Raw genomic sequence first — 12,658 nt, 5'->3', positions numbered from 1 at the left:
AAATGGGTACGCGGCGCAATGTAAATTCAATTATTTTGGTTTTAACATTTAACATTGAAGTTTCAACAAAAGCGCTGTTCCCCATACCCGTGTAACGTTTAATATATTGAACGTTTAAACGGAAATTTTTTTTTTTTTATGAATAATAATATTTATTGATATTAATTATATTGTTCAACGAAGCACGTGTAAAGCAAACCTGGAACGCTTCCGGAGCTTGTGAATTTAACGGGTAAAATACGACCCCGGTGCGGCGTTTTCCTTGATATCCTACTAAATAATGCATGTTGTATTTATAAATTATGTACATTCCACTTTCGCCTGGTAAATGATCTAGGCCGGTAATAATAATAATAATTATCAAGTCGTTCGAGAGTTTTCGATGAACGCCCGCGTTGTGTTTAATCTGCGTTAAGATCATATACGGCGGTATAATATGGCAGTTGGCGCAATGTTAAGAAAATAAAGTTTTGCTCGGTATTTGCATTATAAAATATGCAAATGCGCGCGCTGTTATAATTTTCAAATGATATAAGCTTTAATTAAAAATGGGTTAATACCGGCTTGCTTGGCAAATTTTTCCTGTTAACGGCAGCACTAACGCGAGTTATGACAACGCTCTATATGTACAGTCGGATCCGCACATTTAAAAGGCGCGCCGACATAATTTAAAAAAATATGACTGTTATCTATACAACCAGAGTTATGCATTTTGTTCGCTATTCTTAAAATCTGGAGTCTAAAATCTACAGACAAGCTTCGAGGATTCACACAATGGGTCAACTTGTTTTCTAATTTAAACGTATACTAGTGTAAAGTTAAATAATTGAAAACAATTGCTATAGTTTAGCTATGCTTTTTTTCGAAATTAAATAATTTTCATATTAATATCACAACAGACTTTTTAGCCTTGATGATCATAGCGTTGCTATCGGAATACGAGTATACGCTGAAATGTATAATTTTTTGTGATAAAAGGGTTTAAATTAAAAAAAAAAATGTATTATTTTAATTCTTAACTATAATATATACACCAACGTTTTGTGGTCGGTTTCCGTCCTCGGCTATTGTGTCGTCGCGGAACGACCGCTACCGCAGGATACCGCAATGACAGAAAGGGTGAAAGAGAGACGTTTTTTCTGCTCGCGATGAGCGCGGAGAGATGAAGAAGATAAATAAACGCGAGTGGGGCAGGGTAACAAGCGGACGTTCCGGGTAAAACGGTTGTGGCGAAGGTCGGAGTAATAGACGGCGACAAGAGGTTTTTAAATTGGCCCACGTCTTCGGCTCTGATCAATTTGACTATTTGTCAGCGTCACTCTCGCCGCACGCCGCACTTGTCCGCGGTTCCTTCCCAAACCGCGCCGTTCCCGAAGGCGTTATTCGTCCCCTGACACCGCAGCAACCTCTAGTCACTCTATCTCTCCCTCTCTCTATCTATGTTTGTGTGTGTGTACCTACATGTGGTATGTATATATATATATGCGTTTACCTTCGACCGGCTAAGCGATGATCGATGAGCTACGGGAGGTGACAGACGGCTCGAGGGTACATCGGCGAACGTACGTTTTGATACGGAGAGGTAAAAAAGCAAAAAACGTCATACTCAAAAGTCGTTGCGAGATCACTGTCGAGACGCTCTGCCGTCGATGTACCGTCGGTAAATTGTATTATTTATGAAACAGTCACACAAACGCTTGAAACCCACGACATCAGTGATTTTACCGAAGGCTACTGTCAACGGCTATAGATAGGCGCAGCGACGTGATAATTTACAGTTAAACAGTTGATTTAGTAAATATATAACACGGGAACGGTTTATGGTATAGACATAATAAATATAATCTATTAATCGGCTTTAGTTACTTTACAAGTACAAACTGTTGCAGTTAGTCAAATGATCGACTAACGTTCAACAATATACCAAAACAACAAAAGACAAACTTGAAGATATTTGTTATAAAATATAATGGTTATCACGGTTAGAGAATCTACAGTACATATATAATTAACGATAAATTATACGACTTGCTAACTTGTTTTACTTTTAAAATAAAATATATATATTTACATAATTAATACAGAGTATGTAGGGTGATTGTAAACAAGTAGGGAAAATATAAATGCTAATTTTTTAAAATAAACCGAAAAGTTTAAATTAGTTTTTATTTAATGTATTACACAACAAAACAAAACACAAAATAGTTATTTTTTTCATAAAAAAGGCACTTTCGTTAGCCTCATTGGTTTATATTTGCCCAACCTGGCTAGTATTCATAAAGCGTTGCATTTTAAAGAGTAATATTATTTTCTTTGGAAAACACTAAACGATACAAATAAGTATAATATTGTATTGTATATTATTGGCCTGTTAAAACTCTGTATGTCCATTAATGTTCACTAATATATTTAAATTTAGTAAAAGTTTAAAAAATTCAATAATCGAATTATCATCAAAATTGTAAACCGACGGGTAATAGAAAATTAGGATTTAGGCACTTATAAGGGGTTCTGTGGCACGGTACAAGGTCCATAATATTATTTTACAAAACGCAACTCTGATAATCATCTCAGTGTGACACACATTATGAATTGTTGTCAATGCTATCAATTCTGTTGAACCTTTTTGTTTGACCAAGACGTAATAAAGCGTGTCTAATCAATTGTAGACCACAAATGGTCATAATAGTTGTTTATTATTCAAACAAGTTAAAATTAAAATGGGAAATAAATAAAAATATTTAATTTAATTTAATTTTAAGGGGTCAAACAAATTAGAATATTCTATAAACATAAAAGTTTATGAAAGACAAACACAAGACTCAATAACACTGGCTACTCCTGGTTGTGAACTCTAATCGTTTTATTGAATACCTCATATTGATGTTACCGATCCCAGTAAAATTATTAAGATTGGCTAAAATGAAAACGGTCTTGCGCTCGAAACCCTTGTGCGCTACTTAACGCGTTATACGGGTTGTCGCCATTTATAAGGTTCAATCCGAACGATGATAGTTTCTGGCAGTACCTACCTTTTTATAGTTTCCTACCGGCACTCATAATAACGTTACTAATAACGCGGAATCCGATTTCGGATGGCAATGTTTATGACGGCAAACGAGCGGCGTTGTGATATAAAAGGTCGTCGCGAGAAAATTGAAAATCGCTGTAAACGAGACTCGCGTAACGGTTTGTCTTTTGTCGGAGAAAGTTAAACGAAGGAAACGTCAGTCCAAGTGCACTCGCCCACACGGAGATAAGATACGGTAATACACCTTATTTCGTATCGAGTCTTGATACTCCCACGTTTAATCGAGGCAATAATAAGATATAATTATAATAACAACGACGTTTCCAAAAAAAACAACAGTTCCGTCGTATACACAGATATATTTTACAAAATGCAATTATACTCGGTACGTATAGGTTAAAAACTTGCGAAGCGAACACATGCAATGCAATAACTCGCGTTGGACGTTTGTCAGCGTCTCTCACTCCTTGGCCTCGGTGAGAATATCAAACCACAAAATTTCAAACACAGTCCTTGTGGAAACGCCTAATCTCGAGAAACGCACGTACGTTTGCAAACTCGCGGTTTAAGTCCCTATTCAAACGACTTTTGAAACGCAAGTAATTTATTTCAACAACCTGCCGCAACAATCTGTTGCTCGACAATACGGTGGAACGGCACGCGAAATATCCTCGACACTGCGCACCAAGTCTATCCGACTCGGTGAACTCTGCCTCGCTCTTTATTCAACTTAATCGCTTTACTGCAGTTCGCATAACAGCGACCGATTGTTTCACGGCTAATGAGACACGAGCTTGTCATCCAGAAACTCTCCGTGTCACTAATTTTGCATGGGCTTAAGTACGCATCGCACACTCGGAACCAAAGATCTTTAGCGGACTGCGCATGAAGCCAAATCGTGGCCCCAAGCCATGTGTCAAAGAGACAGCAATCAGTCTGTAGGTCTACAGAAAGTTAATCTCGTCTACTTTCCATCAAACTAAACCCAGCTCTCTTGTCTTTCTTCCAGTTATCAACCGTTTATACCGATTCGATAATAATAAATCTATGCCCAAAAGGATATACCTTTGTGGTCCGTCATAAATCAGCAGTTTCGCCGCATCAGACTGAATGATAGTCATACACAAATGGTAAATTTAACCGTCTTCAAAACAACTATCCATTTCTACAAAATCGAGTAGTTTTGGAGTAGATTGCCCGAAAAAGGGTTGGACTCGAGGAAATGACACCCTTGGACTAAAACTCACCCAAGAAATTGCCAATAATTTGTTAATCTGTTGTGGGGAAAACACATCTTGTGATATTTCTCTAATGAATATATTGATTGTTTGACTGTCGCAACAGCATTAATATTATGTTAATGTGTTACCTACTACTTTGACAAATAAACCATTTTAACAATAAAACGTTTTTTTCCCCAGGTTTCCTTTGGTTAACAAATGTACCTAATATTGTTGACAAGGCTGTGTTTATTTGGTCATTATAACGTAAAACGCCGGTTAACGTACTTAAAGTATGTTTACAATAGAAGCAAGAAAGTGTTAACTAGGTGATTTTTTCGAAAAGATGACCAACATTTGTGACAATGATATGGTTTCAAGTCTTTTGACTTGTTTTGGCCATAACATGTGACGTCAGAAAAGGATCAAAATGGACTGGACTAGACATGATAAATACAAATAACATTGAATCCCGTCCGACCGGAGCCCCAGACAGTGACTTGTATTTTATAGTCCTGCTGCAGTATCATTGTTTTATTATAGGTACACTATTACTATATTGACGGTGTCTCCAGAGAGTTCATCGCTGGGACTCCTCCGAGTTCAAGGTTGACGGTTTACAGTAGCGCTGGACAGTGGCCTTTTATTGCATAGGTACAAATACGCGTTATTCCTCATACCTGTGTTATTTCATTTTTATTATACAATCATTTTGAACACAAAACTAGAATTCCAAATATTACTTGTTTTTCGTTCGTTTGCGTATCCGCAAATTGTCAATTACAATTACAATTGGTCATAAATAAGGATTTCTATTATGGTGGAATATAATATATTTGAATTTATCGTTGATGAATAAACATTCAAGAGACGCGTTATTTTTCGTCGATATTAAAATAAGACGTTTCAATAATACTCGATAACCTAAGTAATAAAAAAAGGGACATTAAGAATATTATTATACTGAGTAAACTGTTTATTATGATTTATTATTTTATACCTACTACTTAGAGACCGTTATGAATATTTTTTGTTCGACTTGGTCGTGAATTTATGTGTATTCAAACGGTCGACCGCCTCGTGAGATTGAACCTTGCTGCTTCACCCCTCGGGATCATCATTTTGCTTTAGGCTCCCAGTTTTAACTTCCATCTTGGTTTTTTTTTATTGACTTTTGACTTCCATTTGTGTGGCACGAAAGGGATTTATTTTTGTTTTGTTTGGAGGAATCTCCATGATGTGTACATTATATAAGAGTAACAAAAAATGCGCACATAATAATTTTTTCCCCGTTGAAACTGTATCATAATGGAATAAAGAAATTCGACTCGAATATGTCAACAATAAAAATAAACATTTAAAATAGCAGTTTCATCTTTTGAAATTCAATGCTGACTTAATATTTCGGCCTCAACCATTTTGCGTTTTGCTTTGACGGTGCGGCCTTTTTTTTTTTTGTAGGGGTTAGAAGATTTTTACATTTCAGTAAAACGCACGTGGTAAATAATATTACCATCTGTACTTTGGCACTTTAGTTCGAATCATATTAAAATACATTAAAAAAAAAATACCGCGGAGATAATGTGTTGCCACTCGTCAAACAGACCAGCTCATATTTTTTAATGATGTTCATATGCATACCATGCGGAACCACAATATATGATATCATATTATTATAATGTGCGCACACATAATACAAGTCTGAAAGGTTTCACGGAAAACGTTACTTGTAAAATTGAAATATCAAGAAAAAAACTATTCAAATTTTGCAGCAATGTATTTCTGGATCTCATCACCACATTACTATTAATGTTATTATTATACTAACTGCGCTCAACAATTCTATTCCCTCTTGTATTCTTGTAAATGTGAGAACCGTGAAAACTTTTAAATGATAGCACAGCAATTTCAAAAATATCCATATTGATGTAATATAAACTTGTAATATTTAGTAAATATTATTCAAACTTTTGTGTTTGTCAAAAACATAGTGTAAACAAAATGTTATAAACTATTATTAATACATATATTATAATTATAATGAAATATTATTAAAATACATTATAACGGTGTGTGAGCACAGACAATCTTTTGGTATAGGCTAGGTTTTTTTTACATAATCAACAGCGCTAACGTATAAATCATATCAGCATTGTCTAATTAAATTGCATCTAAAAGAAACGACCCGAGTTTATTCGATCCTCATTTAGAATTTTCTTTATTGCATATTTTAAAATTATTATAAGTAATACGAGCCGATGGTACAATATATTTGTATTTGTTTAAGCAAACCCTTTATTACAGCTGTTGCTTAATATGTATTTACATTTCAATTCAGTGCTAATTACTACCTTCTTATTAATAATAAAAACAAACAAACACTGACAGTATTGTGCTATCATAACATAATGTAAACCTTATATAAATATATCCTCTTGAACAAGTCCGCGTTGTACACCAGACTTATTATAAATATTATTACACCAGACTTAAATATGATAATAATATTAAGACTATTCAGCTCGGGTCCGAGTATAAAAATGTACTAGGTGTACAAGAGTTTTCTTTATCTTGGTTAAACTGTATTTTCCATTTTTAGTTCGTGTTATATTATAATGCATAATGTACCTACCTACTCAAATGTAAATTTAAGATAATCAACGTTTATACCAGACGACGGCGGTAATAACAAAACGAATTTGAATAACTAAAATTTACTCAAAAATAAACTTGCAGCAGAAATAATGTAAACGTTCATTATAAACAATACATATATACACTATATAACAGCAGCTATTATATTGTATCGTTTTGCTTGCTATAAATAGCAACGGGGTTTTGTTAGTACGTTTACACTGTTAGCGTTAACACAATAATAAATAATATTTAAAATTTGAAACCGCTATATAAAGTTTTACGCTGAGTTAAATTGGGTTATAACTTATACCTACGTTTTTTTGTTGTGCATTCAATATTGAATTTATATTGTGGAAAAACTAATTTGTTAACATTAAAATACTAAACAGATAGAGTGGGCAAAATAAGGAGTTGGATGGTGTGGTGACACAAAAGAGAATAATATACAACTCGGTCAAGCGTCGGATTATGTTAGGATTACAACAACTTACCGGTGCTTTAAACCTAATACTTTAACTTGCAGTAGGTTAGGTGAACGCAGGTCACGATTAATCCGAGACCTAGTCTTGTAGAAACCATAAATCTAGAATTACCTCGTGTACTACTAGTGCATAATTCAATAGTATGCAACCGAGGGATTGAGAGCTAAGAATAATGTACAGACAGTATATCGGTATGTAACACCAGTTATTCAGTGTTAACTGGTTTTAGGTCATCGAATATATGCCAGGAAACTCCAATGTATTCTATTATATCCGAAGTTAGATAAGTGTTGTTCATATAAAATGTTAATTTTCAAAGTATCAGGTGAATTCATACTTGTTTAGTTTGAGATAAAGATTGTCCCACATTTTTCTCATTTGATTACACTTAAATAGATATAAATTAATACGCACATACTATTCCGTGCAGGTCACAGGTCAAGTAATGATAAATATAAAGATTTTTAAGCACAAATTATCATTATTTGGCCGAACGCCACATACTATTTTATCAAAGCGGCATTGATTTCAAAAGGCTATGAGTTTACATAGGAAAATTGGATAAATAAGGTTAAAAGTCAATAATTATGTAACGTGTATTAGTCACTAAATATGTACGTCCTACATAAGGTTTGATTCGTATATCTAATAATACACATAAACTTATTAATAGGTAACGATAAGAATCCGCACAATCGCATCCTTATCTGTACACTTGTTTGATACGTTTGTGGAAACAAATAAAAATCGTAAACAATATTATATGCAAATATTTAACATTTGCATAATAAAAAAACTATGATTTTTTTTATTTGTAGTACTTAGATTTGATAGTAGCTGAACTTTATACACGAAACGCACATTGGTCGTTAACAATACGATATTATTTGTAGTGTGATACCATCTGTCGACGTGCAAACCTATTTAGAATGTATGGGCAATTTTAAAAACTGTAATATTTATTTAAAACAACTGACTGAGATTATTACAATTTTAACTATCCTGTTTAAAAAAGCATTAGCCATCGTACGAATTTGCAGCAAACGCGTTTAAAACAAATTCCATTGAATTATTCAAAGTCCTACTTGCCTACATTGTAAACAATAACGCATTTTATCATAATATTATAGATGTATTCTATACCAATAATGTTGTAAATTAGAATATATCAGCTATACCAAAATTATTGTAGCTTAAATATGTTCTATTTATAGTAAAGTAGTTAAAACACTATTGATGAAAAACAAATTTATAAAAAAAATATGCTGTAAGGTTGATAATTTGTCAGTTTATTTTCATTTTTACAATACGATGGCTATGTAAACATAACATAATTATAATGGCTATTCGTCGTTTGCATTTAATTGAGCATTGTGTATAGGTTAATGTCCGTAGTCGAGGAAATTATTCCAGTTAAACTATATTGTCGTTACGTGACGTGTGTTGTATGGATATTATTCGATATCTGATGATTGTATTTTCGACATAATTTTTGTACTATTTCGGTATACTTGGCAGGCACTAATGGATCAACAGTGCTCAATCATAGCACTAATGTTGTGGTATACAACGACAATGTAATCTTTCGACATTTTGCAGCCGTTTTTCGTACCCAAAATTCTTTATCCTCGTTTTCATTTCAGATAAAAATCAATTATGCTCCAAGGCAACCGTCGATAGCTTTATAATTATTACTATGTAGTGTGTACATATGCACATGGGTGTCTGCGTTACTGAGAAGATGTTCATCTCTATCTGGCGTACAGAGAGAATTTGACGAAATAACTACAAACAAATTCCGTTTAGGAGTAACAGGTTTACTCGGTTAATTTATACACAAATCGATAGTCGCTGTTTAGTATTTTATTAAAATAAATTATAAATGCAAATTTTTGCCATGGTCGGGAACCACAGCTGAATCCAGCAACAACTTTTGCTAAATGGCTTAACGTTTTCTCGACGACGATATTCTTGCGAATTATTTTAGTTGCCTGAATAAGTACGAGTGGTTTAAAAACCATTTGATTTTATATTAGCTACGATTTTGCAAACCGGCATCGCTATAATTCTTGAGGCCATATAGTATATAGTAAAACACCACTTGCTTGTCGGCCAATTATTGATGTTTACAAGGAAAACGGTTAAGATGGAAACAGTCGAGTTCAGTCGACTTGACAACCACTCCAAGCAATTAATATCGCCAATACAAGAGTACTGTACCTCAAAATACCGCTAAACACACTTTCAAAATGTTATTACTTCTATGACCGTCTTGAACTATTTAAATTACGGAAATCCGTCTTTGTGGACCACAAAATCCGTTTATTCGTAGAAATTTGAATGTAGTTGTATTAACGTCGGTTTACCGCGGTACACAACGACACACAGCGCACTATTGGTTTTAACTATAATAATGCGCTTTGGTACTAAAATCAGGAAAAGCCCATTTCAGTCCTCTTCCTATGTAAAACGCGAAACACAAAGTTTATGCAACGTTCAATAGTTAGCCGACGATATAATGTGATTATAGCCGTACAAAACGTATAGAGGAAAGTTTCTTTTCATCTCATCCGCACGTATGGAACGTTTCAAATTTAAATAGATTATCAAAAAGCTATTTAAGTTTTTAGACTGGGCATAATATTATATACAGCGTATGTTTCGGTTTAACAGACGAACCGCACGATCTTGTTTAAACTAATAACGCATGTACTTAATTAGGCATTGACTTATGTTTAACGATGGCAATTATTTTTTCAGTTTTCTTCAAGCTAACACCCTTTGGTTTGTGTGGTGAGTATCAGCAATATTTTGTTTACACGCAATTTAATAGCGGTTATGCCAAGCTATTAAATTATATAGCTATGAGTTATCGTTATATCATAAGTGGCGATTTAAAAAACTGGATGAGATCGACGGCTCTTATATTTTACTAACAATATTAATATTACTATGTCTGATGGTACAGTATAGTTTGTGTTACATTGTTTACACGAGCGGATCGGTCGTAATATCTGAAAATCTATTCTTCAAAAATTGTTTAATCGTCTCGTATAACAATGGTTTATCATATTCTATTCTTAATGAAACGCTAAGAATGTTCGCTATTAAATTTATATATATGTACTAATTTCAGTTTAATTAAACCGGTACCCATTCATAGCCCACAGGTATACTGTAATACAAATACACATTATTTATTACCAGTAATAATAGGTATTGCACTAAATATAATATAATATTTATTAAAACTAGGTTAGTATGCGTGTATACTTTCCAATTGTAGACTTCCAAAGTTCGATTTTAAATGTGGTTTAAAGTTTAACGATAACTGGATCAGTAAATACTGATCATTGGTTCGGTATATTTATATACTAAATTATACACCGTAAAACTCTCAAAGTCAAATTAAATATGTATAATATTTCTTACTTTGTAACTGAATTATAAATGTACATAAAAATTTAATTTTACTGAGCAGAGATAAAATAATATTATTGCAGTAGTAAAATGTACTGGTACTATTATTGAGATTTATTTATGTGGTATAAATACAATTATTATTACAACACAGAACAGTAGTTTTAATTTTGCCCGAGCTCATACACTTGCAATACAAAATATTATTAGCACAAATTCTATAGATTCTATACTGTAACCAGTGAAATAAATGTTTGTTCAATTCCTAATATGTCTTTCAATAGGTCTGAAATTATAAATCACGTGTAAAAGCAATAAATAGAAAACTATTGAGAAAGTTGACAGCCAATAGACTGAAATGACTTTTACGGTATCTACTGATTTATTTGCCTTGCAGCTTTTCGATTATTTAGTTTTACTGATATGATAAATTTTATTTGTTTCTGTAATATTAAAGGGCCTTGAGTTTTTCATATTTGCTCTCCTTCCCTCGAAAAATAATTTTAATTTGATCACTGTTTATGACAATTCAAATTCATCAATTGACTGCTTGTATTATTTTAAAGAATTACTCAATCATTTGCTTGTACAAGAAAATAAACGTCAATAAATATTAGACGATTGCTATGACAATTAAACAATTTAAAAATATTGGACGTTGGGTTTCTATTTTTGACATCAGATAAGGTCAAAATTTATTTTTAAATGCTCATAAAATATGTCGTTGTAAATTAATTAAACGGTTTACTATACATCCAAAATTATTATAAGTAACAATAATAAAATATGTTCAAAAATAATTTATGATAATAAAACATATTGGCAAATAAAATTTCAACTCGTGTGGTTATAACAATAAATTGTAAAGCGGTAATTAAGTTGGCGTAGTTAAAGAAACCACAATTGAAGTATAGTTGTTGAAGCTATTTGTGGCTCCATATTGGCCACGCTACTGAAGAAGCTATAGTAAAATAATATACTTCGTCGATTGAATACAGGGATCATCCGAGCTGGAAGCGGTTTTATTGTTTGTTTTTGAGAAAAATTCTATATGATGTACTCCCAAATTATAATAGTATCGGTACAATAATATACGAATACACCAAACAAGCGAAAGCCTTCAAAACCGCCACTGTACGAATATAATATGATGTGTAGTTGAAATACAAGTGAGTCCGCTTATGAAAATCCATAAGCGGGAAAAAATAAAAAATAAAATCTAATATTTTGGTTGAAACATTTCTTAATCACATTCTTGGGCAAATTGGGCTGGTGAAAATGTTGGACCACCTATATTGTTTATACATTGTTAAATATACCATTTGATTGAATAAATTAATTGTACTAAATAGTTGAACAAATCATAGTCGTAGACTCATAATTTTTTGATTATTTTATTGGAAGAACAATTTTTTGTTGTTGACATAATTAGCATATTTGTACATTATTTTTAACCAAATAATACAATTTACATAACATTTTTAATTTATCGAAACAACCAAATGGTTTATACGACTATTCGTGGATAAGTAAAAAATTTAAAAAAAAAAATCATAAATTGGGTATTGGGCGTTGACCCTGGTCCGAAAAGGGTTAAATACTAATTTGTGGATCGCTCCATTTAAGTGTCGTCTCGCCGGAGACCACCGAGTAAAAATCAGAGAGTAAGCACTTACAGGGTGATAAATCCACGATTGTTTAACGGAACTCTACACAGTGTACTCGCGCGTGTGGGCAAATAAAACAATAACAATATTAATAATAATAAAAGAACCGTGTAACAAAAACAACGATATAGGGGCACTTGACGCGAAGATCCTACATTATAGTGTCTGTCGACCGTCTGCCGTCGGGGTACAGACAGCTTG

At 33.0% G+C, this 12,658-nt stretch overlaps 1 protein-coding gene across 2 annotated transcripts in view; it reads right to left on the bottom strand.

Moving 5' to 3' along the window:
• Window positions 1-12,658, bottom strand: part of LOC126834901 (E3 ubiquitin-protein ligase MYCBP2) — a 170,679-nt gene that overhangs the window by 28,312 nt on the left and 129,709 nt on the right. The window lies entirely within an intron of this gene.

Source organism: Adelges cooleyi, unplaced genomic scaffold (assembly GCF_023614345.1).
Source record: "Adelges cooleyi isolate 19-005CV unplaced genomic scaffold, UGA_ACOO_1.1 ACOO_flye_CR_arks_rails_tigmint_CR_PRNA_21, whole genome shotgun sequence".
NCBI classification, from domain to species: domain Eukaryota; kingdom Metazoa; phylum Arthropoda; class Insecta; order Hemiptera; family Adelgidae; genus Adelges; species Adelges cooleyi.
The sequence above is the reverse complement of the archived record's forward strand: the minus strand, read 5'-3'. Positions and strand labels throughout refer to the sequence as shown.